We start from the raw sequence: 27,904 nt of genomic DNA on the forward strand, positions 1-27,904 counted from the left end.
TGACTGAGGTCATTGAAAACATTAAGGAAATAAAGCATGCTATATTGGAGCAAAATTGTGTGACATGTTTAATGTTGAGATAGTTCGCCCATATTTTTTGGTTCAGAAGACACTCAGCTGGGTAAATTCATCTTTCTGTTGAGAAGTCATGTACCTGGAACCAGGTTTTATACCATGTATAGGTTACATTGTCATTACTGCATGATGGATGATTGTGGTGGTGTTGGAGAGGAGGGGGTAGACAATCAACTGAGTGCAAAATCAGCTCCAACATGAAATGTAGGTCTTCATTAAAAAACACAATTATGGTGCTGGTGGTGTTCTCATGTGACATTTTGTTTTTGGCAGTCATCAATCAAAGCCCCACTTCATATGCACAGAAAGCCTCTCGCCACACATAATAGCAATACTTATCTTACAACATTAACTCTTAAACATTCTGACAAGTATTGATCTGTTGCTGCTGTGCATCTGTTTGCAAAATGAAAGACAGGATACAAAGGTAGATTCAGGCTCTATTTGAAACATTGTGTATGTGATCTTTACAAGGCCTGCTGCTGCATGATGCAGTATATACAGGATCGCCATTCATCAAATCTATACTCATTTACAGACTACCATTATCTTGCAATATATAAAAGGTATTTATTCCCCAGCAAGGCTGTTCACAGTGTAAGTCTTGTGAAGGTCAAGGCGGGGTCTGACACAATGATTCATATGCCACAATTAAAGGATTCTCTACACCTTAATTAACATTGATTGGCTGCCGACTAATCAATCGAACCAGTGAGGGACAAGCAAAGAGGCCCATCTCATTTCCAGCCAACCCAGTAATCAGACATGGTCTGCCGAGTCCATCCCACGCAAGCTTTATGGGTTCATGAACCCCCCATCACCCTCTGTCACTCACTTCAGTCAGCTGTCTGTGGCCTGTCCCTGCCTCAGAAGAGTTAATTCCAAGGCAGTAAATGCCAGTCAAAAATAAAGGGTTCAAGCCTATGAAACTGAGGAACAATTAAAGAGGCAGACTCCTCATCTCAACACTGTTCCTCCTTATTGCCATTTCTTGGTATTTCTATTACGAACTGGGGTTTGTATCAGCAGATGAGAACACAAGTGAAAACTGAGTGTCACATAGAATTAGAAGTGAGATGGACAGAAGAGACGTAACTAGCTAGAGGGTGGATCAGACACAAAAAACATGCACACACATGAATGGAAATAGTTGTTGGCTTGTTTTGTGGTTGGAGATGCTGAATATATGAACTTTTTTGGGTAGAAGTTAAGCTCGGACCAAATCTCTATTTTTAATCATAGTTTGTCATAGTTTCCTCTTGAGGGATTAAACATCATAATGTGTATTTAACATGGATTGCAAACTTAATCCCAGCCTTAACATCTATACTGACCCATATTCAAATCCCTTTTATCACTGCTTTGCATTTGTACCTCTGCACACACATCTTGCAGGGGAATGAAATAAGGTGGATGAATAATAACAATTAAATGTATCAAGTGCAAATCAATGGCAGAGCAGAAGGGAGATCAATAGCAGGAGAAGCTGCCCACGCCACGTGCCACAAAAACTTCACATTTACCAATTAGAGTGATAATTAGGATTTCATCAGACACTTGGCTCTGATGGAGCCCTTTGAACTAGCAGGGAGAGAGGGAAAAGGATCATCTTTGAGTGATGTATTCAAATGTGTATGGGAATACGTGGCGTACATACTGTATGCACTATAGGAGGAAGAACACAGCAGGTGGTTAGATGCTACGGCAGGCTAAATGCTCTAATTGGCGTCTTGCTGCTGGAAGAATGGGTTCCACTGGCAAAACAAAAAGGATGAAAACAAAAGGATGATATTCTTCAAAACAAATATAACTGTTATACAACAATTCTTACTGTTATCAGCAAATGGTAAAGGATTACATCTGGATATAAGCCTCTAACGGAGCTAAGATTCTAAAAGAGGACACAAAACTTGATATTGCAATTTCACCCCTTTATTTATCAGCATTCCTCCCTTTAGCCTTTTCCTCCTGTTCACTCATCTGCTGTTTGTTATAACTGGCAGATTAAAGCTCAGACTGCCAGCTGACGAGGGGAGATGTGGCACAAAGCACAAGAGCCCTATGTAAGCACAAACTGTAATGACTATAATCGCTGGCTGATCCTGCTCCTGCCTCTGATGTAAGTAGGTTGATTCCCATCCGTCTATTGACCAGTGAAATGGGGCAAAAAATACATAAATTAATGAATGGGTGAATAATTGAACCAATGAAAGAAATAAAAGAAAATAGCCGATAGTCTATGACAGTGACAGTGCACCTGCTGTCAAAGTGAGACAGATTTGTCCATATTGGAGAATAATAAAAGAAGAAGTGGTGTGTACCACTCATTACTTTCATAAGGGCAGTGACTTATATCAGCAGGAAAATTCAGACCAAATTGAAGAAGAGAAAGGTTCGCCAGATTTTAAAAGTTCAAGAGGAAAGATAATGAATGCTGAATCTGCAGCCAACACAGAAAATTGCTTTGAGTGATTTTCCATATAATTTATATCAAAGAAAGTTTGCCTGGAGTAAGTCAAATAAGAATGGAGGCTGTTCAGCTGGCGTTCTGCATTGAGGGGATGCCTCTCTGTGGAGTTCTTCCCACAGTTCGTATGTTTGATGAAACAGTCCTCGTCAGAGAGTGCAAACTCACCATTTGCTTTCAGTTAAAAAGGGCAAACACAGCCAGAATACCCTACCTCTAAGAAATACGCACGCACACACACACACACACACACACACACACACACACACACACACACACACACACACACACACACACACACACACACACACACACACACACACACACACACACACACACACACACACACACACACACACACACACACACACACACACACACACACACACACACACACACACACACACACACACACACACACACACACACACACAGAGGGAAAAAAAGAGATGCACAAGGTGCTTTAGGAACTTGGGAGTGTGTGTGAGTGCATAGTCAAAGTGTATGTATTGTTTGCTTTATGTGTAAACCGCAGTGTGTGTTTGTGTGTCAGGATGTGTACACACTTGTGAGTTTGTATTTGTAAGGGAAGAGAGTGGGGGGGGGGGGGGGGTAAAGTGACGGACGGGTCAATATCCCCTTCCCTCCGCTGGGACCCATTACGCTTTAGTGATGGTCTTCGCCACCCACAGTCAACTTCATTCATTATCTTTCCCAGCTGCACGCGGCAGCATCCATCTTTTCTTATTCAGCCTGTCTCCTGGCGCAGCACAAAAAACAACAACATTTAGAACTGAAACCTCAAGAAAATATTACAAGGAGAGAAGGGAAGCGATGGACTTCAGCACTGTGCATTTAGCTCTTAAGTCAAACCAGGAAGTATTTAAAGGTAACTGTTGAGTGTCGTTTAGCGTATCTCTTTTCAGAAACACAAATTATCAGTACCTTTGGAAGCCAATTGCAGAGAAGCTTAATGGAGCAAATGTATCAAGTTTTTAAGTTGTGGAGCTGCTATAGAATTATTTAACTTTTATATGTTCCAATTATTTGGAGTCACTTTAAATATTTCCCAAGCTTCGGATTATCAGACAAACTGTAACCACCATGCTAATGCTCTCAAAGGGATGTTTCTGGCTTCTGCTTGGGAGGGTTGGGTGTACGTGATCAAATTCAGTGAACACACAAAAACACTGTTTTTATTAACCTATCTACTCAATAGCTGTAGAACACAATTTAACAAAGGGGTATTTCAAGTGAGAGAATAAAAAGAACAAAAGCACTGAATTCATGTTTTGTGGTTGTAAGACACTACAGCTGGAAAAAAAAACTGCAGCATCAAATGCTAACTCCCAAAGAGTCAATCCCCATGTAGCCTCATGTTAAAATGTCCAACTTTTCAACCTTAACAGCCTGGTACAAAAAACATTGTTTAGTCTCTAAAGCCAATTTCCTCATTCATGCTAACTGTATGGGGGTGGTATTTTATATAACTGACCCATTCAAAATATATTAAGGCTTAAAGTTATGCATAATTTAGGGCTGGCCACTGAGTGACAGGTGGGTGCCATTACAGGAAGCCAGCACAGACTGTAGTCCTCATTCGGCCTGCCTCAGCTCTATCCATGTTCCACCTCTTTGCCCATGTTGGGATTAGCCCGGAGTTAGGCGGTGTCAGAGTTAAGCTCTCCAGAAACCTATGGATGTAATGACACTGAGACTGCATATATATTTTATACAGTTCATTGACTTTATCTATGTATGTATGTATATATAAATATATATAGTACCTGTAATTATTGTCCCCCCTATACAATGGGAATTCCATGAGGTATACCTGTTTACTTCCCAGGCTTTAATACACAAGATGCCAGTAAGTTGATTTTGCCTATTTTCTTTTAATAATTACATGATAATTCCCCCAAACAATAAACTGCACTAGAGCCACCCACTGAGACTACAACAGCAGTTTCTTTGTCCCGGATCAATCTTACATCTTCATTTGACATCTGTCTTAAGAGTTTTGACAGAGTACAGTAAGTGAGAAGTTGTGAAAATAGGTTTATTATTTCATCCAGTTCCTTATACACGCACATATGTCTCCAAAGGGCTGTTGTTTTCCAGTCTTGACAGTCAATCTATATTACCTGTTTGTAGGCTACTGGCAGCCCCATGCATCACATTGTACACATACTGTGTTACAGGCTACTGACACTCTACTCTATCAAAGCAGGCAGGGGTCAAAAGGTTGAGGGCAACTTGGAAGTATGTTCAAGTTTTCATTTACCCTTAAGATTTTTCTTTCTGGAGTGGGGATTCAAATAAACACCCCTTTAGGAAGAAATAAGCTTTTAAAGCCACAGTTTGTATGTGAGTCTAGAGAGTAATACAGAACTGTTACACAGAGATCCAAACAACCTACACTTCTGCACCTGTACATGGAAGCATCCTCTATATCCACACTGACAGATCTATATTGTCACTACTGAATCCAACCCAACGCATTCTGGTATTGTTCTAACACTGCTGAGTTTGTTTCCAAAAGACAAAGAGAGCTACTCAACGCAGATTAAAAAGCAGTAGAGGAAGATGGGGAATAAATGTGAACAACATAAATACAATGGGCAAGTGTGGGCGTGGAGTGCTTAAAGTGCACGTCAGTCACTGTTTTTAAGCACTTAAGATCACAGCACCGCACAAACACAGATCAGCATCTGGTCACAAATGTGTGCATGCACCTACATGTTCAACTGATGATTGATCACTGTGAAAAATCATAGTTGCTTACTGGGTGGCATTAGCTACAAAACCATAAAAGAACATCAAGCTCTGCTGCATTGTTTGTTGAAACACTACGAGTGATAAAACACAGCCATATTCCTTTTTTTATAGGATTAACTATGTGGAACTAAGCAGAAATGAATACACTGCCAACTGACTGTTCAGTATAGAGAAGATGGATTGTTTATATTCATGAACTATATGGATGACCTTTATCGGGCTCTATTAAGTATGGAATAAGAGTTTCATTAGGGATGGTCAAACAAAGGTCAAGATTGATCATCTCTCAAAAACTACTTCAACTGCTTACATAAATTCAATGCTATTTCTAAAAAAACAACAAAAAAAACATCTTGAGCTCTTTTTTCCCCCTCCTGACAAGCATAATCCCTCTTAGCCATTCACAAAGATTAGTAGCTTTCATAAGATTTTTACATCACACACTTATGCCTCTCTCTAATATTGTATTGGGAAGATAAGCCACAGTTTATCCCAATGCGACAACAAGCTGAGAAAAATAAAGTGGCACTAAGGCACTGTGACTGGATGTGGAGAGATGATCAACTAGAATACAGACTTTTCGAATATTTTCAAAGTTCATACTGTGAATTTATTGATGTGGGCGATATATGGATTCAGCTATGAGGTCCTTTGCTCGGCTATAGTCCAACACATGCTTTCCCTTGTTCCACCTTGTGTGGACGAGTGGGCACTTTCACTGAGGTGATGACTAAAACAATATTCTGTAACTGAGAAGAGAGATTGGGCTTGTCCGTGGCTACAGATGATGGATGAGACAAATAGAAACAATGGTTAAAGCATTTCCCATCTCTGATTTGTTCTATTTGTATGCTTTCTCACTCACTGAAGCCCACATCAGGAAGTAGTCCTGCCTCGCAAATCACTTATCATTACACTTTATGTACTTTTTATGTACTGTTAGATGGTTAAGGTTAGCTATTGACCATAATGGTTCAGGTTAGATGGTTAAGGTTAGCCATTGATCAGAATGGTTAAGGTTTTATGGATAAAGTTGTACTCCATAAGATTTCAGATACCTTGTTTCTAGCGGCTTCTTTGTCAGTAAGATGTAATTGCAGGTGAGTCTGTTCTTTCAGAGCCCTCCATCTTGTCATGTTCATGGTGACTATGTGTGTTGACATTCATTTTCACCTCTCTACTTCCAGTCTGTCCCCTATATGTTACCCTCTTAAATCCATACACATATGTTCCCATTATATCGTACGTCTGCCCTTACAGACTCAGAAGTTGGAAGTTCCCCATTTCTGATTACAAGTGAATGCAGCATAACCGTAAGTGACTGTCTGGGCCAACAGACCAACCGCTGTCAGTAGCGTCACTAACATGGCAGCTTATTTACATATAGCCCGGGAATGTCGGAAACACACAGATTACTAAACTCGGCAAAAAGGCATGTAGTAGTGCTTTCATTAGGGGGTCATTTGATCAATCAACATTGTTTTAACTCACTCTTTGATAGATAGTAACTTAAAATACAAGTACAGCTTAAAAGTTAGCCACTGAACTTGAATGGATAAGGTTAGCCATTGACCAGAATGGTTAAGGTTTGATGGCTAAGGTTAGGCAAAGACATCAAATGGTTATGGTTAGGATTGGCAGTCGGGCTGTGAGTCTCATGAGAGTTTACACAAACCTCAGGTTACTATCTAAACCTGACCCAGTCTGTAGGGCAAAGACGAAAGTCGAAAGCAACGGTCACAATATGCTCAACATACTGATGTTTAGTTGTCCAGCAAAATCTAAGCCTGACTAAAAGCACAGAAGCAAAACCCAGATTTGAGTTTCTTCATAGTTGGTGTGTATATTATGTGCCATTTAAAGTATTGTAAATACCCAACTTCTTTAGTTTACTGTTCTTTTATTTACAGATGTTATGTGACTATCTGAATTAAACATGAAACACTGACCCTCTCAGTTGCAAGATCATTTTGTCTTTTATACTAAAGAGAAGGAAAAGAATCATTGCACGGACTTGTCTGGGTGGTTACTTTGTCAGGCAACACATGGATTTGAGGTCAAGCAGGACCAAAGTTATCACCTAAGGGGATGCACCCCACCCATGATGAGCATTGCTTTTGAGGGGGAATTCATTTACCACAGGTTGGCTGCTGTTCTCAGTGAGGTCCAAACCACAGAGTATAGCGGCACTTTCTCCTGCGAAAAAATACCCAATAAAGGCTTTGAAACCATAAACTACACAACTGAACATGTTCCAGCAGCAATGTGATCCAACATTGAAGATAAATTAACCACATTGGCAACCAAGGATATAGGTTTTGCTGATGTTAACAGTGTATATAATGTAAATACTGCATTAATGTGCCTGGAGCAGATGACCATATAAAGAAATCTGGAATGGGTTGACTTAAGCTTGAGCTTGAGTGTTTAGAACAGTCTGAAATCTGAGGTTAAGCATTATGACTTCTTACACAGGATGCAACTGGATGAGAAAGGTCTTCATAGATGCCATATTTCTATTTGCAATAATTTACTTACACCAATGGCTTCTACTAAATCTTGAATAATCTCGGAAATGTAAATATAACTTTTTAGTAAGTTATATGTATGTATATATATGTTAGGGAACTTTAACATGTTAATTACGATAAATGAATTACAGAAAAAATAATGCTACAAAAAATATATATAGTTAGCTTTGTTTTTAGGAATAAATTATGTTCAATACAGCTTTATATAAGCCTTGGGAAACATCAAACTCAAGATCCACTGCAATTTCTTTTGCAAGAGTTTTGAATAAGACTACTCTTGTTATTTTGAAGGAGAAGTAATCCTGCTACAGACAGATCAAACTTGCTCAGCTAGCCTCTTTGAAATTAATCCATCTATTTTGGTGCCACAACAGGTATTAGGTGATGCAATTTATCTCTCCACCTGAAAGGTCAATCCGTGATTCTGCACATGCTGTAGACATCTATCTGGCTGTGCACACCAAAATTCCATTAAAGTATGAATTTGGCACATGCTGAAGAGTGCTGGGGGAGTTAGATGCTTCCAAATTCAACATTAGGAGGAAACAAAAGCACTGATCTAAGTTATTCCAGTAAAACTGCTCTCATCGGGGGAGTGTAGTTAGAGTTTTTACTTCAGATATGATGTTATACAATAAAAGGATGGCCTTGTACGATAATTAAGTTAGATCAGTTTTAGAGTTACTATTGTTGCAGTTCAATTATATTCTTTCACGTACTGGTAGCATATGACTATTCATTTGTAGAAAATAGAGATTGTGTGCTGGATTCTCATTGATATCAAGGCTAGTCTCTTTCATGCATTGTACAGTTTATCTCCTACAAGGCATGCACTCCTATAGAGTACATACAAGTGTCTGAGTTTTCAGAATGGCAAAGCAGAATTCAGCAGAATAATCCTCAGCCATTTCCTTGGATGTCAGGAGATACACTTCTTGAAAATGGTGCAGGTCAAAGGAGGGCAATTCTTTATTTCAACTTGATAGTGATCCTAAGTTCTGCAAAATATCACTTTGAATCTTTCTCTAACAGAAAGACAATCTGAACTACAGCCTTGTAGCCAGAGTGGATATTCCAATAAATAATGCATTATCTATCCTCCATTTTCTTAGTCGATTCACAGGAGAAAAAAACTACTGATTACACCACTAATGTTTTTTTGGAAATTTTACATTTTCCATACAGATGATCACCACTATCGTCATTGCTACTTTTATACTGTGGCCTGAAGTAGAGAAATTGCTGGGACTCTGAATTGTATGTAAATCACCTCATCATACATGCAGAGATTTATGATTTATATGACAAATAGCTATGACGGTGATTAATTAAAACGGCATCAATATATTCCCTGGCTGCTCTCATTTAAAACAAGGCAATAGGGGTTTCTGCCATGGAGTACTGACAACTCAGCATACAATTAGTGACATGAAAATACAATATAATTTCCCATGGGGAAGCTGTTTCTCTCAGTTATGATCAGTGAGTAACACGTCAATTGTCTCAAAGGCTATTTTGTTGCACGGATGACATTTCTGTGAACTAGTCCACATGTACACAGGTGTTTTTGAAAACAAGTTTTTTCACAGTCGTTCTAAAAAAATCCCATCCTGTACAGTAAAAAACACATGAAAAAAAGACATCCTCGAAACCATGACATGATGATTCTATTTATTTGGGTCTGATAGGAAACATTATATTTGGCGTCGGACTGGGGAAAGACTGAACCCAAAGTGTGAAAAGAGGTCAGTTAAATTTGGTGGGGGAAGTGTCAAGAGTCCAGATTTAAACCTTATAGAGAATATCTGGATAATCCTTGGCAACAAAGTAATGACTAAGAAACCCACTGCAGTCACCGAACTGTAGAAGAGACTGAAGAAGAATGGACCAAGATCAAACCAGAGCAGTGTGAGAAACTAGTGATGTCCTCTGTGTGCAGATGCACTGAAGTCATTTAAAAAAAGGGCCTCTACACTTCCTATTCATTTCTCATCATTTATGAATCAATTCTGATGACACAGTGGTTACTGTTCTCTGCTTTTGCTCATTGCTTTTTTCAAAAGATAAAGGTTTTTGGTGAAGTGCCTTGTTATATAAAACAAACATGCTAGCACAGTAGTGGTATAGCAGCAATTGATATTCTATCAAATTCTGAACAATGAAAAATCACAGTATTTCAGAAAAAAGTATCAAGTATTTATAATTTGTTCTCTAATTTTGATCCCCAGTAGATACTCACCCTATGATTTCCAGTGGCACTGCTTCGTTTTCACTCATATCCTGAAAACTTTTACAATTACAGACAGTAGGCTCAGTCCTTATATGTATATAACACTGAGTATGTGAAAAGTCCCATTAGCAAGTTTAGAACCTTTGACCATGCCTGCCACAAAGCTTGTCTGTGATGCCTCACAAAGGAGATAACGTTGCACTTTGCAAGCCACATTACATTCCCCTTTCACAAGACCACATAAAAAAGAAGTTTCCTAAAATCTCCAACCTGGCTTCAGTGACATAAAACACAGTTTACATGCGGACAAAACACATAGAAAAAGATATCTTTATAAAAAAATATCTGATTAGATCGATTGGGATACAATACCTGATTAGGCCTTGAAGAAAAACAGCCTCAATAAAGGTCTCAACCGGAAACTATTATATTAACATCATTTATTTTGTATGCATGAATTTAATCAAAAGTAGTGGGCATATTATTTTTCAGACAGACTATTACTAAGTCAAAATGGATGACAAGAAAACTTATTTCCACTTGATTCAGGACAATAGTTGATTAAGGCAGGTTGTGAAATCTGTTGCTATGAGAGGAATAGGCATTGATTGGAAAAGTGCTTTCACTCCTACTCCACTTACAGGCACCCACACTATGAAACTAACCTGCTGACACTGATATCCGTTACACAAGCTTAACCATGTTTTGTTTTTTTTACCACACCTCTTCCATTAAATGTAAACAAATACATAAAGCTCTGCGTGTAATTTAAATATCTGTCACTCTGTCAAAAACAGGAAGCGTCTAATCTCTGGGTATGTGTATGTAAATTATAACGCCCACAGGGTCTCTCCAGGCGCCTGTCAGAAGGCAGAAGGGAGGATTGAAATGTGCAATAACTTCACAAATCGATTTGTTTGGTGGGTGAGGCTTAGTCACTGGGGCCTGCCTGTTTAATGATTTACAATTTCCAGGATATATTTTTCTATTCTTGCCATCAAATGATTTTGCTCCCTATCTTTCTGGTGATGCTAGATTTATCTCACCAACGAGGGCCCTTGGGATTTCCAGCCTGTATGCACATTTTAGGCTAAACCTCATTCCAGGGGGAATGTGCAAAAGTGAGGATTGGGTCATACATTCTTTTACAGCTGGAGTCATATGAATAATAATAAGTCACATATTGAAGAAAACAATAATTTGACGTGCAAGGTGTAAGTACAATTTCGGTGTTTGAACGTGTACATCAGTGGCTATATTTAAGTTATGTTTGTATAATCACTAATATCTCTGTAGGAAGCTAGTGCACACACAAACATGCACATGCATTCACACACTCAATATACTCTTGCTACAGCATATAGGAATCAATCCTGATATATTCCAGTGACAGGCCCTATTGAACTGCTGACCAGGGTTAACATTTTGAACCATTCCTGCTGAGATTCTGAGCTCATCTCAAGAGCATGTCTGCAAGCATCAGATTCTTCCTCCAGATACCCAGTGGTGCCACTGCTGTGCTGGCCTTCAGACTGACGGATGGGGAATAAAAACAGAGGCAGAATGCCACTGCATTGACTTCTCAAGGCATCAAGTCCTGTTTGTTACGCACAAAGAGCGACGTCTGCTGATGGTTCAAGTCAGATGAGTTCTTTGGGGAGCTTGTGTGGCTTCATGCACTGAGCAGTGACAACAAAAAGATTCGAATCCTTTCCATGGACCATTATTCAATCTCTATTTTGTAAAAAAAGTCTGAGTTTTGTCTGAAAACTACACAAACAGTCAAATAGAATAGCACTCCGTTCTCTGTATTTATAATCTACAAAGAGATCAATAAGCATACTGTATCACCAATCCCCTCTGCCATCTCTTGCTCTCCCGCGCGCGTGCACACGCACACACACACACACACACACACACACACACACACACACACACACACACACACACACACACACACACACACACACACACACACACACACACACACACACACACACACACACACACACACACACACACACACACACACACACACACACACACACACACACACACACACACACACACACACACACACACAAAGGCCTGCCTTTAAGCACAGATTTTTCATTTCCAGTCACTGTCACCATGGTAACTTCCAATGTCCGACTTGGGCCAGTATGTGCTTCCAGCATTTGCCTTCTTCAAAGCCCTTTTTCAAAGCCTAAAACCGCATTGCTTTACTAACGGTCACCCATAGTGCTTAGCTTCTAGGAGGGTGTTTAGCTGCTAATTACATCAGATGACAAAGACATGAATAGTTTCCTCTAATAACAAACCACTCTATCTATACACTCCACAAGGTTTAGCAATAACTAAACCTCTCTTCACAGCTGATGTTTCATAATGCTTCAAGTAAAACGACAGAATGGAAGAGCCTGAGTGTGACCTTGCAGGTTTTTAACCAGCCATGCTCACCTTTTTAAATATTCAAAATGGCCATCTGTGTTGCCATGAAGAAGGGTGTCTTGGCAGAGCCATCCAAACGACAATCAAATATTCCTGTGTTGACCGATCGATGGGAGCCCCCACCCACTGACCCACTCTCATGACCTTCCTCATTCACATCTCAATAATGAAAGACAAGCAAGGGTTATGAGTAACCTTAGCGTTCAATACAGGAGGGGTCATGCGTCGATAGCTCGGCAAGGGTCCAGGCTTGCATTGGCATGCAGGATATCACCACAGGTCTTAAGGAATTGTCCTGAAGGAGGCATGGTTGGGATTAAAAGCTTGGGTTTGACTGAACTCTCCTGTCTGCTGTGTCAATATCCCCAAGGTACTGTCAGTCACAACTTTAGTCTGAGAGGAAAGTAATTTACTGGCCCATGAAGGCACAAAAGCCCTAATTCAGTGCAAGGCGTATCCAATTATGTTGATGGTAGGATGGCAGCTGTGGCTAAACACACCTTAAAATATATTAAAATATATTAAAAATACAGTATTTTATAAATGCATGATCGTCATTGAGTATTTTTAAAAGCACAAAACATTAAACATGAACCTTTGGAGGATGATAAAAACAGTATTTGTGAATGTCACAGTTTATTAGCGCTGCAACTAGTGATTAGATTTATTATCGATTATTCTGTCAATTTTGTTTTTTCGATTAATGGACTAATTTAGTCTATAACGTCTTTTCAAAGCTTGACAAAACAAAAAGGACTGCGAATTGTATTTGTTTAAATTTTGACAAACTAGTTATTAGTGGCTCCTTTTTGCAATGTACCTATGGATGTACAACAACTACCACTAGATTACTTTCATACAAAAGAAAATTTTCGATTTTCAAAGAAGATTTGAAAACATTACAGGCTCTTTACTTTGACATCTTCCTCTGTAGATTTAATTCAGAGCCCTACATCATGAACATTTTGTGTGACTACTTGAGATTAATGCAGAGCATTCGTTTTGCAGACCAGGAGTGCAAGCAAGGTGAACACAGAGAGAACAAGAAGTACAAAGACTGATATAGTTCCGTCTCTTTCCTGTACTCATAGAGGTGACAAGGCGTTTCTCGCATTTCACCCTACGCAGCATCACCATCCCATTGAATTTGTCAGGGGAAGTCAAGACATTTAGCTGTCTTTTAACTCCTCTTCCATACCAACAGGTCTCCTGAGATACAGCCTGAGGAGGAGGAGGAGGGGAGTCGCATTCTGGTGAAAAACAAAGTCGAGAGTGTGTCATCCTGTCTCTTTGTTTCTGCTCCGCTTGTTTCCCAACTCCAGTATGTATTTGGTGTCAACATCTGTTTGTTGCAGAAGATTTATTGCAAAATACTTGACAGTTTTTTGGAGCACACTTTGTTGTGCTGTTGTATAGACCATAAAATGTTATCATCACCTAATTCCATCAGTCCTGGTATCTATTATGGCCTGAGGCCTGTCTCACAAAGCAGGATTAGTGGGGAGGCAAGCTAACTTTGGGCTTAACCCTCACTGTTTCTCACAAAGACTTCTCAAGTTCAAAACAAGCTCTGTTGCCCTGGTTTCTAATGCTGCATGCCAAACCTCTAAGAAGCTGTTTTAGTCCAGGCTTGGATAAATACGCAACACCATTTCTAAAGGGTTCCAGTGGAGACAAGAATACTGCTTTACCATTGAAGCAGGTTAATTGATGACTCTAAATTGCCCATAGGTGTGAATGGTTGTCTGTCTCTGTTTGTCTCTATGTGCCCTACGAAAGCCTGGCATCCTGTCCAGGGTGTACCAAGCCTCACGCCCAATGTCAGCTGGGATCAGCTCCAGCCCCCCACCCCAAATTTAAATTCTGATCTTGCAACTAAAGAAACACCAACAGCTGTCCAAGTTTTAAGTTACCAGCATTGTAAACCAAAGTATTAGGCATCAGCTTACATTAAGGAAATCCCATAAACTTTTCAAGGTGACATGAGACACCTGATTATGTGGTGGTAGTATCAGCAGTCAAAAAGGAACAGGGGTGCAGTGGTGTCTCAGATGAACCATCCTTTATCTGCAACCCTATCTGTCATTCTCCAGCTATGAAATCCGTCTACGTCCAGTCTCTCCTTTGCAAACTTTCTCTGTGTATCCTTCTACCTCTTTGCTTCCATCACACAGATTATAGCCACACTTTTAAAGTTTTTGACAATATTTAGTTGTTTTTCTTGTTAAGTGGTTTTAAGTAAAAAAGAGATAGTTTACCAGTGGTGGAGAAAAATGCTTACCTCAAATACAGACAATTTCAAGCCATTTATATGACTCCTCAGCTTGTCAGAACACAATAGAGTAACTTACTATACCTTTTGGGGGCTCTAACAGTTAGCATATTGGAGGTGGTGAATGGCCTGTAATTTTTTTTTTTTAAACTGCTCATAAAATAGAAGCACTTTCCCCAATGTTTGAGGAGATAGCTTCAAACTGCTGAAGTAATTATAATTTGAATTATGAAATTAAACTTAAACTACTTAGGCCTCCATTGAATGTATAATCTTAATATAAATGGGAATTGTCTAATCAAATAGAGCAGAGAATCGTTTGACTGAAAATTCATGACTGTAGGTACCATAGTGATCCATGCTTGCAGTATTAATGCATTTTATTTTCTAATTGATGCAATGTATTTTGAGATTTTGCAGAACTTAGAATCACATTCAATACCACTGTGAGGTCCCTTTCAAGCACCTCAACCTCCACTTAAGCAATTCAGCCACCCACCCAACCCCACGCCCCCACCAAGTGAGCATGCACACTAAGAACCATGTCAGCAGCCACAAAAACCCATTTCCTGCTTTAAACGCAGCACTTTTGAACATGTTCTAAGCAAATGATGAGTGGGTGGGGGTACAAGCTAAACTCCTTAATGGTGTAACATTAGTCCGTGGCAGCCACAAGCCCTTTCCTTAAAATCACACCATAGTCAGGAAAAACCACGGTCCAGTGGCTGAGGAGGACATTGATGGAATTAAGGCTCATGAATAAGAATGCAGCACGATGTGACTGAGAGCTCTCCTACTGTGTAATATTGACATGCTCCATGGTCAGAAAATAGCCCAGCATAATTAGCTTTCACAAGCAAGGATGGGGCCAGCCGGAGACGCCATTGTAGACACAAATAAAACCCTCAATATGAACGTGTGCGTCACTGAATGTGAGGGAGCAGTAGGCAGAGATGGCAGGGACCATCAATTAGGGTTGATTTAGGGCACATCTTCTATCAGAACAGCTTACTGCAGAATTTATCTACCTGGATACTAGAAGCCAACAGGCATTCAACTGATTTGCGAATGGGTTTGTAGAAGATTTAAAAAAGAAAATGTATTATGTAGATATATACAGTATATACATGATATAAAAAGTGATGAGACTTTAAAACAGTTGAGTTTTTAATAGCCATTGGTCACAAAAATAAAATCAAGATCATGTAATATGATCAAAGGCTCCAGAAAACGTACCTTGAGGTGAGATTATTTTTGTAAAAAAACTTGAAATATATTCTCAAATTCAGACCACAATTTTAGAATAAACTTTAGATGCTGGATAAGTTTTATTAATATAAAAAAAGCTCACAAGCCAGAAAAGGTCCAGAAATTCTGACTTAGAGAAAAGTTTTATGTTGAGATAAAAAAGATTGCTGCCACGCACTGATTTTAAATTTCTTAAATTTCTACATTTTCAAATATAACAACAATTATTTTTAACCCTTCTAGAATACAATATAGAAAAGAATAAAGCTGCAGACTGAACACTTAAGTCAGACTTAAACTTGGAATACTGTGAGCACAGACAGTGCTTGTACATCAGTGACAACGGTTACATTTAGGAAGTGACAAAAAAAATGTCTCAAATGCAGTCAAATGAGGACATCATTGGTTATAAAAGGCCAATTAGCCTGATGGGGATTATCAGTACAAGTTAAACCATGTAACTTACTTAAGGGAAAAGGGATGCCAAACTAAATAAATCTATTGTTCTGAATTCTAAAAGCATAGGGAGTCATGCACAACTAACATAATCCTTGAAGATAGGAGCCTAATGCTGAGAATTTCCATATGGATTACTGGATATAGAGTTCAAGTGGTACAAACTATGAATATTCAGCTGCTTGGGCTAGATCAAAGTGAATTATGCAACTGTGCTATGAAACATTGATTGCGAGGGTGTCATCAGTATTTCCAGCTTAAAGATCGAAACGTTATGTTTTAGCTTTCCATTGCGTATTAACCATGCAGGTGGATCCAGCAGCCAAAGATCACACAAGACCATAAGTAATCATATTTAGACCATATAAATGTGATGTCATGTTCCAAAGAAGAACAACATAGCTACCATGACTCAGGAGACATCTAGTTTGAGTTCTAATTAGGTAAGGAGGAAATAGTATTCTAAAATTTTAGGTGCCAAAAAGGAATGGATGAATCATGTGAGCGTGGTGATTGTGCGTGAATGAGACCAGGCTAATAAAACAGGTCCTTTGTGAGGTGCTAACCGTGTGCAGCCATCAGAAAGTCACGAAGGAAACAAGGTGAAACCACTCCTTGTCTCACTCCCGTGAATTCGCCTTGCCTTAGAGGGTATGTGGCATGAATGTAGATCCCACTTCCACTGCCCTTGCATGTACAACACCCGGGGACATTGGATTGCGGCTACTCATTCATGCCCAGCATACGCTCATTAGAAAAAGGGATATGTGACAAATCCACAAAGAAAGAGAGAAACATTAAAGTGAAATCAAAGAAAATGAGACATAGAAAGAGGAGTGCTAAGGAGGGCAAAAGGGATTCATACTCAACCAGTAATTGAGAGGACAGAGAGAGAGACGGAGAGGGAAGATAGCAGGATTAAGAGAGGTAAAGAGTGCCTTGTAATGCTGGGCTGAGCAATGACTGGAGGCCTTCCCAGCCAAGCACTTTGAGCCATCCATCGTTTCAGTGTGACTAGAGTAACTCATCGCAGTCTAAACTCTCAAAGATGAGTCATTTTCAAGCATTATTCACCGTCAACCAAGACGGGTAATAAACCTTTCACTTACACACAGAAACACACAGAGCAATGGCACATTTTAAATATCCATGACAAATTCTTAGAATCCATAATTGTTCAACAGCAGCAGAAACTACAAATTTGCATCATCTTATTGCGGGTCGAAAGAACTTTTGAAAGCAAGACAAAAGGCTGCACAGTGCTTAGAAATGACCCAAGTAACATATGATGAAGACTAATCAAAGGGACAACAAATAATCCCAATCAAATTAATTACTGGAGGTAATTTCATTAAAAAAACAAGATCTAATTGATAATTTCATACTGGAGATGCACAAGTGATATGAGTCTGCTGAACCCATATTGATAGGGGAGTTTAAAAGTCAATGACATTCAGTAAATTCTGATTCACATGGGAATTCACCAAAAGCCCAGTAGTGTCTTGCTTTCGATGCGCTGGTTGGAAGGAGAGTTTTGAAGCAAATCCAATGACAGATATTGACCAAATCAGTTCAGCCATGAATACTGAAAATTGGTCTGCAAGTTCTGACAGCTAGAAAAGGTGAGTGCAATCACAAAGGCAATGTTAGCGAATGTCAGTAGATCATGTGCAGTGAGGAGGTAACCAAAGATAGCTGTTGCATACATACATACCACCAAAGGCAGGTAGTTTTACTTTATGTTTTTTTAGATAAAATCAAAGCTTGCTTCACAATAAAATAATCTTCAAATGCACACTGACTATGAAAAATGAAATAAAAAAAAAAAGAATTATGCATGACATTTTGACGTTTGCCTTTGTTTCACTTTACTTAAGTGATTAATAAGGATGGATACAATTAGATAGGCATACGCATATATGCAACGATAGCGCCACTGCTGACAAAACCAAGACTGGAGCAGTGTGTTTAAGCTGTTTATATGATTGCATGAACAGATTCCCCACAATAATCCTGTTTACATGACTATGACAGTGAGAGTTTTTTTTTCTCAAAGGATAAATTATCTGCCCAACCCTATCAAACTCAATCAAAACTAATTTATTATAATGCTGCTCTAAAACATTATACTGTCATTTAAAATTAATTTCTGCACTCATAATTGCAATGCAACTTTTGCCAGACAACTTGAAAGGAAGGTGATGATGCGCACAGCTGTTGCCCCTATTAACCTACACAATCAACAATCAAACAATCCTGAGATCATTGAGTAATGTGGAGAAAAGAGAGATATTTAAAATTTTACTTTGAACTTTATGTCCAATAATGGGTCCCTTAGGAAGCCATCATCTCCTAAACCTGACAGTTTGCAATTCTTTAACTGGGAGAAGAGCACAGAGTGGTTATTGAGTGCCTATTCAGTTACAGTCTGGTGTTGAATGCTGTTGTCAGATACTACTAAGACTCAGTTTGTTGTAATAAATCAAATAACAAATAGTTTTTAATGATTATCTAAATGTGATTACTTTTTGTAGAACGTCTGATTTTAGGACTCTATCAACAAGATTCAGCAATATTCTGTGATGGAAGTGCATTTCTATTGTACATTTCATAACCTATGCAGGTAGAATCATTAAACTATCAACAAGTGATACTAGCTAAATACCAACACCATACTACCTTTACAGTGCACCTTTTCAACCACTCTTTGCCATGCTAGATGTTCATTCTTCCAATAAGTAAGACATGTGCATAACATAAATTAAAATAACAACTTACTCAGATTAGTTCACAATGACAGATGTTATTCTGAAGGAAACTCATCAGAAAAATTGTTTTATTGGCAAAGTTGTAAAATGAGGGGATAAAAGTAGTTATTGAAATCATTCCAAAAATGAGCCATGAATCATCATGAAAAAAATGCTATTTTTTTATCATTGAGAGAGATAATGAATAGCCAAGAAAGTTATTTCTGTAAAAGTTGCATGCCCTCTCTATGTTGCAGGAACAAAATGGATCCACCGCTTTAGGGTAGAAGCAAGACACATCAAATGTGTATGTTGTCTACTCCCACCTGCCAATTAAAAAAGAAGAAGCAGAAAACTAGAAGAAGAACAAGGATGAAAGACTATGGACCGCAGAGTAGGGCAAATAGCAGATCGAGGGAAGGAAAAAGCCTAGTCGGCTCCCTGCACTGACTAACCACCTGCTCCTGTCTGAATTAGCCCTTTCTTTACTGTTTGCACTCATCCAAGTGAAACTCACTCCCCTAGCTGACAAATGGACTGAGGCTGCCTACTTCAATTTTTGAACACATTGTAAAACTCCATGTTTGGTGAGTTACCACTGTGATGCTATTAATCTGATACCAAAAGAGCCTATGATCAAGCTGAAGCTTCCTGAGGGTAACATGAAGGGTGCCCAGAATACATATATTTTAAAAAACTCCCAAACTCCTGGATTCTTTAGCAAAGCTCAACGTGTAGGGGCATAACAAAGTCTATGGGGCATTCCGCTCAGAATCCAAAAATGGACACCGTTATGGTCGATTCAAACCACTGGCTTAGTTGGACTCAATCCGCTCTTATTTTATCTCTCTCTCCTGAGAGATACCAATCCGCTTCATATGGGGAGTTGTCCTTAAACATTTCCCATTTACCAACCCGGGCTTCCTTTTCCATTTAATCACAACTGAGTCTTGTATGGCCACGTCTAGAGACCCAGGCTGACTCGATGGGCTGCAGGCTTGAAATTTACAGCAACTAATTGGCTAAAATTGAATGCGGCAGGCTCTTATCAAAGAGGATTGGACTAGGGTTGGAGGCACAAGGGGGCTGAAAAATGAGACAGGATAATGAATGTCAGGTGATGTCATCCAAGGCAGGAAAATAATCGAATGGCAAAGAAATCAGCTTTGATTGAAAATGTCTTTAAGAAAACAGGGTTACGCAAGGGCACAAGGCAAGGTTTAAATTCCTACAGTAATCCAAACTACTTCCAAATTAATTTATTACTTATCATGTTTTCTTTAAATTGAAAGGGTGCTTTTATCATCTCTTTCTGTCAGAGCTATTATTAATTCCCTTTGCATATTAATGCTGGCTGCAAAACCTCCCACCATTCTCTATTTGTTCATACTATTATAACAGTTGGCTGTCCCCCACTGCGTTCATCGGTCATGTTTTTGTTCTGTAATTGTCAGGTGCTCAACACATAATTGTATCATGGAAAAACAGCCTGCAAAGAAGAGTAAGCAATACAAACAAATGACTCCTGCATAAATAGATAAAGGCTGGTAGAAAAAGCTTATAGACTCTGCTGAGTGATTGATGCAAAATGTGCACTCAATATAATCTAATATGCTGAATCCACAGTTAAAGCAAAGCTAACTTAATTGATTGTATACTTTCTATTGTATTTTTAGTTTGGGATGCCCAGTAAGAATCAAAGTATTTCCATGATTAAATACTATAGAGCCCCTTGTATTACAATCTGCCTAATAGGAACTTTTATTTAAAGCAGCACCTGCATGAAATTTACACTTCCAATATTAAAGTCATGCATTAATTCATCTGACATTCCATTGTTTGGCGAGTTAAATATTTATGCAAAACTTGACTTGCAACAAGGGAGGCCACTTTTGTCATAGCTTTGGGGGGTCATGCGTGAGCAATGAAGGTATTATGCCCACATCTGCTCAGCATGATAAGCTGATGTCATTGGCAGCTGTCTATTTGCTTATATTACGACTACATTAAGTATTAAGACTACAATATGAATATTGATGTGTTTTTTTTAACAATGAGAAACAAGACTACAATAAAGCTGCAAAGAAATGAAGACTAGAATTAGCATGTCCTTGTGTTTTAAGATGTTTGGAGTATTTGTCATTTGTTGCTTCAGGAATAATGTTTCTTGTTCAATTCCGGACAATAAACAACAACATGGCTTAGTATATTTGGCAACTGGGCAATATATGGGGATTTTTTATTTTCTTCCCAGAAAGCCTACACCCATAACATCCTGCTTGAGAGGAGAGGATTTAAATGAAGATGGGCAAAAAAAAACAACCAAAACGAAGGGGATTCTTCAGTTAATCCTACTCCTGCTTAAAACAAACATCTCATCAAATCCTTCAACTCTGAAATGAGGTCATAAGCCAAGGATAATGAGAACTGGAACGTATGGTAAAGATCAGCAGCAAAGGAGAAAGGATCCTCCCATCTGCTTTCCCCTTCTGATCCCTCAATCATTCTTGTCCCTCTGTCAGCACATGTTTTCATCCGATGGGAGACGAGTCATTTGTCTTGTGCATTCCAGCCAGTGTGGTGAAGTAAATAATGGCCTGGAAGCATTTATTTTCCACATAAACATCATTAACAGGAAGGTTGTCAAATGTCAACTGTCACAAGGCCAGCAGGTTCGAATCACAGGTTGTGCTCATTTAATTTTATCGTCCTCAATAGCCTCATCAAGCTGTGATATCTATTAACCTTCATCATTAGTGTCATGGGCATAAACACAACTTACTAGCAAATAAAAAAAGGGTATTGTTCTTTGTTCCTTGAAATGACAAGTGTGATGACACAGCAGTGGAAAGAATCCCAGAGAGACTCTGGAGGAAAAAAACTGAAAGTGATACAAAAGACAAAACGGTGAGTCTGGACAGATCGGGACAAGAATGTGAGTGTGTGTGTGTTTTGGGGGTTTGCATCTTCCTGACCTGCTTTTCTCCTTCAGGGGTCATGAACAAGCATGCCACAATGCTATCAGCTGTCCCTTAAGGTGCCTGCTGAGGTCTACCGAGATATAAGGTGATATATAGCTTTGATATAGCCTGTAATTACTGGCCATGAAGGCCACACCGCCTTGGGGGAACGAAAACTGGGATACAAAAAGAGGGAGGAGAGAGACACTGGGGCTGTGATGAGAAAAAGGGTCATTGTTGTTTGATAGCACAAGTGCCCGGCCTCTCCAGTGATTTCACACAGTGGGAAATGGCACTAGATCTTTAAATGCTTTAGAGAGAGGCAGATTCAACAGACGCCTGGGCTCTCAAACAATAAGCTCCAAAAATAGCCCACAAGGGAATAGCAATGATTGCAGAAACCAAAAGCTGCAGTATGTGTGTTTACACACTATGCAAATGGCCTCAAATTGTGCTGAATTAATCCTTGGTAGCATGTTTCAATTACAGCATCATTAGCCTCAATCTAGCTTGCAACACGGCACCACCTATAGGTGGCATGTTTATCTAGAGGCTGTCGATTGTGCACAGCCATGATGCTCACAGCACAAAGGGAGGAACGGCTAATGAAAGAGCCATTCATTTCATCCTGTCACAGCGTGGTGCGAGACAACCTTCATTTTGGGATGCATTACAGCACTCACAAGCTCAGTGCCGTGCTATCACTCAGATACAGGATGCTATTAGCTCTCGCTTAAAAGACTGTAATGGAAGCAAACACCTTGCCGAAGTGGCCCAGTATACACCTTTATGAGTGGGCTGAACTAGAAACTGTAGTGCTATTGGTTTGGTAGTTGAATATCAATGGAACGCTGTTAGGGGTGGGGGGTGTGGGGGCAGAGGGATTGAGCTGCCTAAAATGTATATTGACAGCCTATGCGAACCGGTGACATGGCTGGGCATTTGCAGGTGATGGATGCGAGCCTGGCACACAGACTAAGCCGGCAGCAGCGTGGCACATCTCCAGACGGGATGTGAATGCTAACTACCATGCTTGCCAGTCACCACGACTTAACTGGTGCCAGCAGGAGAGGCAGGTGGTACACAGGCAAGGGGAAAAAAAGGGGGCAGAGTCCCACAAGAGGAGAATACTGTCAGTGCATTCACAAGCACACTAATTCGATTTTAAGGTAATGCTCAGATTATTACAGCATAACCCGTTTATCTATATTAAATTAAACATAATCAGATTAGCTTAGGCACCAATCTTTTTTCTGATTCTGCTGACTCAATTCTATACAACATACTAAATGTATAGTTTTTATATGTTTACATAGTTTTAGCAGATAGAATACAAGAAATCAACACGCTATATAATTTTACATGAACAAAGTATCCATCAGTTATCCATCAAACTGCAACTTTAGTATTCTGATGCCAATTAAACTTCACAAAGAAGGTGCAAAAGTATTTATTTGTTTGCCACTGAGTACCGTAAATAATCCATTAAGCATTGCATTGAGGGACAATATACTGTACATCAGGGGATTTTTAGAACTCATATTGACTTTTTTTGAGTGTACTTAATTTTGTCACTTTTCCAATGTGAACACACCCCGTACTGAAAACCTGCTTTGAAGTAGTATGTTGGAATGGAATGTACTTTCCTTAGAGAGGGATTACCTTAAGAGTGGGTGGACTCAGCTTTAAGTAACATTTAAGTGAAATTGTCAGAATACGTTTCACGTTGTCACCCCCTTGCTATGAGGTAGTCAACCCCCCTCTGTTCCTGAGCACCAAAACTCGAGTCCCATTAATAATAAACATGTTTTAAATTGCAACATGTCTTGCTGATTGCATCACTCTGGTCAGCTGAACCTTCCAGTGTCTGTCTATTGAATATAATTACAGGGCCTTAGCTGTTTTGATTTTGATCATTCACCTGAAACTTCACAGTAAATCCGATGCAAATCATTGTGTTGGTTAGAGCCTGACAGATTAATCCATCTAACTGATAAAATTTGGTCAATATTATAGCTATAATAATATAGCTTAAATATATTGGTATTTGTATACATGTAGGCTGATAAGTAAAAAGAAAATACAGTAGTGAAATACCAATAATGTAATTAACAGTGTCACATTCACATAGTTTGTCCACCAGAGAGCATTACCAATGTTTGATTTTTCCCATCTGTCTGAAACACTACATTTAAGCATCCATCTCTAAAAGACCCCCTCCCAAAAAAGCCCAGTCTGATTGGTCACCGTTTCCAGGTTTTCTGTATCTGTGTGATTGGCGTCCCTGCACTGATATTGCAGCCGGGGACTGTAACAGCACTGTTGCAGAACTTTTTACCTTTATAAAGTATAATTGTGACATCACAACTGTACAGGTGTCCTGACGGCTTTGTTCAAAGACACAATTACTGAAACCAAGCTGTGTGCATTTCTCTGTAGGTCTGAGTATTTTGATCCGTTCATAGTATTTATAAAGCACCTACACAATTATTATTGTTATTATAATCAATCAATCAAACTCTGAACCCATCAGCTATCTGTCTGACCGCAGATAAGCATCTGGGGGAAAAGGCTAATATTTTCGGTGTAGCTACTGGATATCCTGACTTTCTCTTCAGAGCAGCAGTCATTGTTTACGGTGTGATTAGCAACTTGAGACAGCGTCTCTATGAACAGTTATCTTATCTGCATATGAATGCAGATTAATTTATAAAACAAAGCTCATGCAAAGCTAAATTGTCGTCAGACGACATTCCGTGTGTTTCTTGATTGCAGCTGATGACAACTGACTGTTTACCTGCATGCAACCAAATCCTGCTCAAACGTGATTTGTGAATACTACTCGGACTACAAATGGAAGCCAGACTGCTTCTGCTACCCAAATCTTTTCCCGTGGCCTAGAGATTCTACATTCCTATGTATAATCTTTTATAGAGATAAGTGTTTATATGGAGAAAAATGAATTTTGGATGATATATTATTTTTTCAAACTTTCAAAGATCAATGTTTGAACTTTTTTTTAAAATAAAAATTATTGATTCAGGCTTTAGTGTTTGTAAACAAACAGTAGCATGGCTAGCAGTATTTATGCAAATTCACCAGCACAAAGAACAAATAACGTCAATGAATCCATTGATTTTCTGTCCCTTTTTGTTTTCTGTAGTCTGCATCACATCCTTCCAGACATTAGCCCAATAATCAAACAACTCATTGAAACCGCCAGCATTGTGGAAATCAGGTTGCTGTGAACCGAGTAAATACTTTAATCACACTATTACATTGTTTGGGTTGTTTCCAGTGATTGGGTTATAGTTTGCATGTACACATGATCAATAGAAGCTGATAAAGGATACAGAAAAGAACGAGACAGGGGAGGAAAATCATGCTAAAATATTAATGAAAGGAGAGCTGCCATCGCTACTGATATCGACTCGGAGATTATAAAGCAGACAAGAAAAAACAATGACTTAATCTACAAATCTGATCAAAGCATATGTATCGTAATTTAAAACAAAAAAGCAACACTGCAAATGAACTAGACAACATGTGACAATGTATCGCAGTCACACTTTTACACATCACATTATATTTGCTGAAATCATAAAGTACGCATCTAAAGTCGCATATTTTTTTGGCCATGGCTTTAACCTTGGTCTGATCAAAAGTCTTTGAAGACGCTCTCTGTTCAAATTGCTTCTTTCTGTTTCGCTCTCGTTTTCTTTTAAGTTTTCTTTTAACCCTAATGAGCTTAACTGCAGGTGCCTAGCAACGGCTCTGACAGCTCCACAATGAAATCGTCGGGGGTGGCGTTCGTTTGTTGTGCTAAACTCCGCATGCTAATGTGCTGTGTCGCTACAGCCACAAATATCATTGAATCCTCTCACCCCTATCCCTGTTTTGGCCACCCATTCTCAATTCAAACCACCCACACCTTTCATCCACTTAGCAACTTCCTCTACCAAGACAAAGCGCTCTGGATCTGAATCGGATTGTAGTTACCATTTAGCATCAGTGAAACGCCCCCGGTAGCAACGAGATGCTAAAAAAGACTTGCCTTTCCCTGGTACTTTATGTTAGTTTTGTGTTCTTGACAGTAGCAGGACCCGTTGATTCATCCCTGCAGGGATTTTTAGTCTGAGTGGGCAGCTGGAGAACAAGGGAGCCACAGGGGGCATCAATTATCCGACAACATGTTTCAAACTACCACTTTTTACCATCAGCTGCTTTTCACACAGCTGATTATCTGAACTCTATGGTACCAAACTAAAAGCCAAGAGCAATTGTTTGATAAAGCCCATAGGTCCATTAGTATTCCTGAAGGGGTCCGGACAATGTAAAACTAAAGCTTAGGGACAAAAGTTAACACAGGGCAGCAATTTAGATAAAGTCAATCCTTTCTATGAGCTGCAATAAGTCAACAAAAGAGCTAAGATGGACTTTACATATGTGCACTTCACACCCGCATTGAGTTCTAATTTTTTTTTTTTGACTATTTAGTAATCCCTGAATCTTGTGTGTATATATAACCTTAATGGCAGCAGTGGATCATACTGCAAAAAAACAAAGCTTTTTTTAGACTGCAGTGTGTGTCTGTCCTGACAAATCGGTATCCAGATCCCTGTTTGTGCATAACAGATTCATTAATCTGAAAACAAGACTCATATGTGGCAGCAAAGCTCATCAAGCACAATTTTATTGAGACAAATAACTTATAAATGTTTTCATAATGTATATATGACTGATATAGATTAGCAGCCAGATATTGTGAGGTTTCCTGGCATTCTTGAGCCAATTAATCCATAACAGGGATATGTTACTAAATCACACATCTACCCAAAGTAGGGGTTTTGTATTCATTTTCAAAAACTACTTGTGACTTTAGTGTGCAAACATGGCCTTGTGTTTTCTAGTTTTTACTCAGTTCAAGGGCTAGTCCTTATTGGGAAGCTGTGTTCTACATTATAAAACCTAGCACCATTTTTCCACAAAGCTATCACATTTCTATAGTTGGTTCATGAAGAAAACGTCTCAGGGGGGAACGGCATTTAACTTTATTTCAGCAGACCTCAGGTGTGAATTACAGCATCTCTCATCAACTGGATATTAGCTGATTATGTCATTACCTTAAGGTTTTTTAAACAGCTATTTGAGTCAATTACTTACCAGCATAAAGCCCTTTTTGCCTGTGGCTGTGTCTGTGTACATACATGTATGCATTCCATATTTCCATTATTCTCAGTGGAGCTATTGACAACCTCTTTATTGGTATTTGTTGTCATCATCTATCTTTAGAGCTTTTATTGTTACTCTCAATGTGAAACTAAAGAAAATCATATCGTGAATCACAACCATTTAAATCAAGCTTGTTCAAGGAAATCTAAACTATAATGCACCGTCCATATTTCAGCTTATATTAAACAGAGTCAAAAAGGCTTCTTCACAAAAGACTCTTGGGGTTGTCTATTTAGTTTAGAATCATCAGATAAATGTTTTATTTACTTCCTGAATCCTAAATTGTCGATTTATATACAAGATGCCTGTGGGACAATCAACTCATTATGTAAAACCTTTTAGAGTAAATAACAAGACTTTTTAAGACAAATTTACAACAAGTCAAAGGTTGTTCGTTTCTAATATTCAATACGACCCGAAGGAGATATAGAATTAAATTAGCATCAATACTGTTGGC

At 39.0% G+C, this 27,904-nt stretch overlaps 1 protein-coding gene across 1 annotated transcript in view; it reads right to left on the minus strand.

Moving 5' to 3' along the window:
* Nucleotides 1-27,904, minus strand: part of LOC310964206 (adhesion G protein-coupled receptor L3) — a 152,405-nt gene that overhangs the window by 97,968 nt on the left and 26,533 nt on the right. The gene's annotated exons all lie outside the window — the stretch shown is intronic.

Source organism: Echiichthys vipera (genome assembly GCF_963691815.1).
Source record: "Echiichthys vipera genome assembly, chromosome: 22".
Classification (NCBI taxonomy): domain Eukaryota; kingdom Metazoa; phylum Chordata; class Actinopteri; order Perciformes; family Trachinidae; genus Echiichthys; species Echiichthys vipera.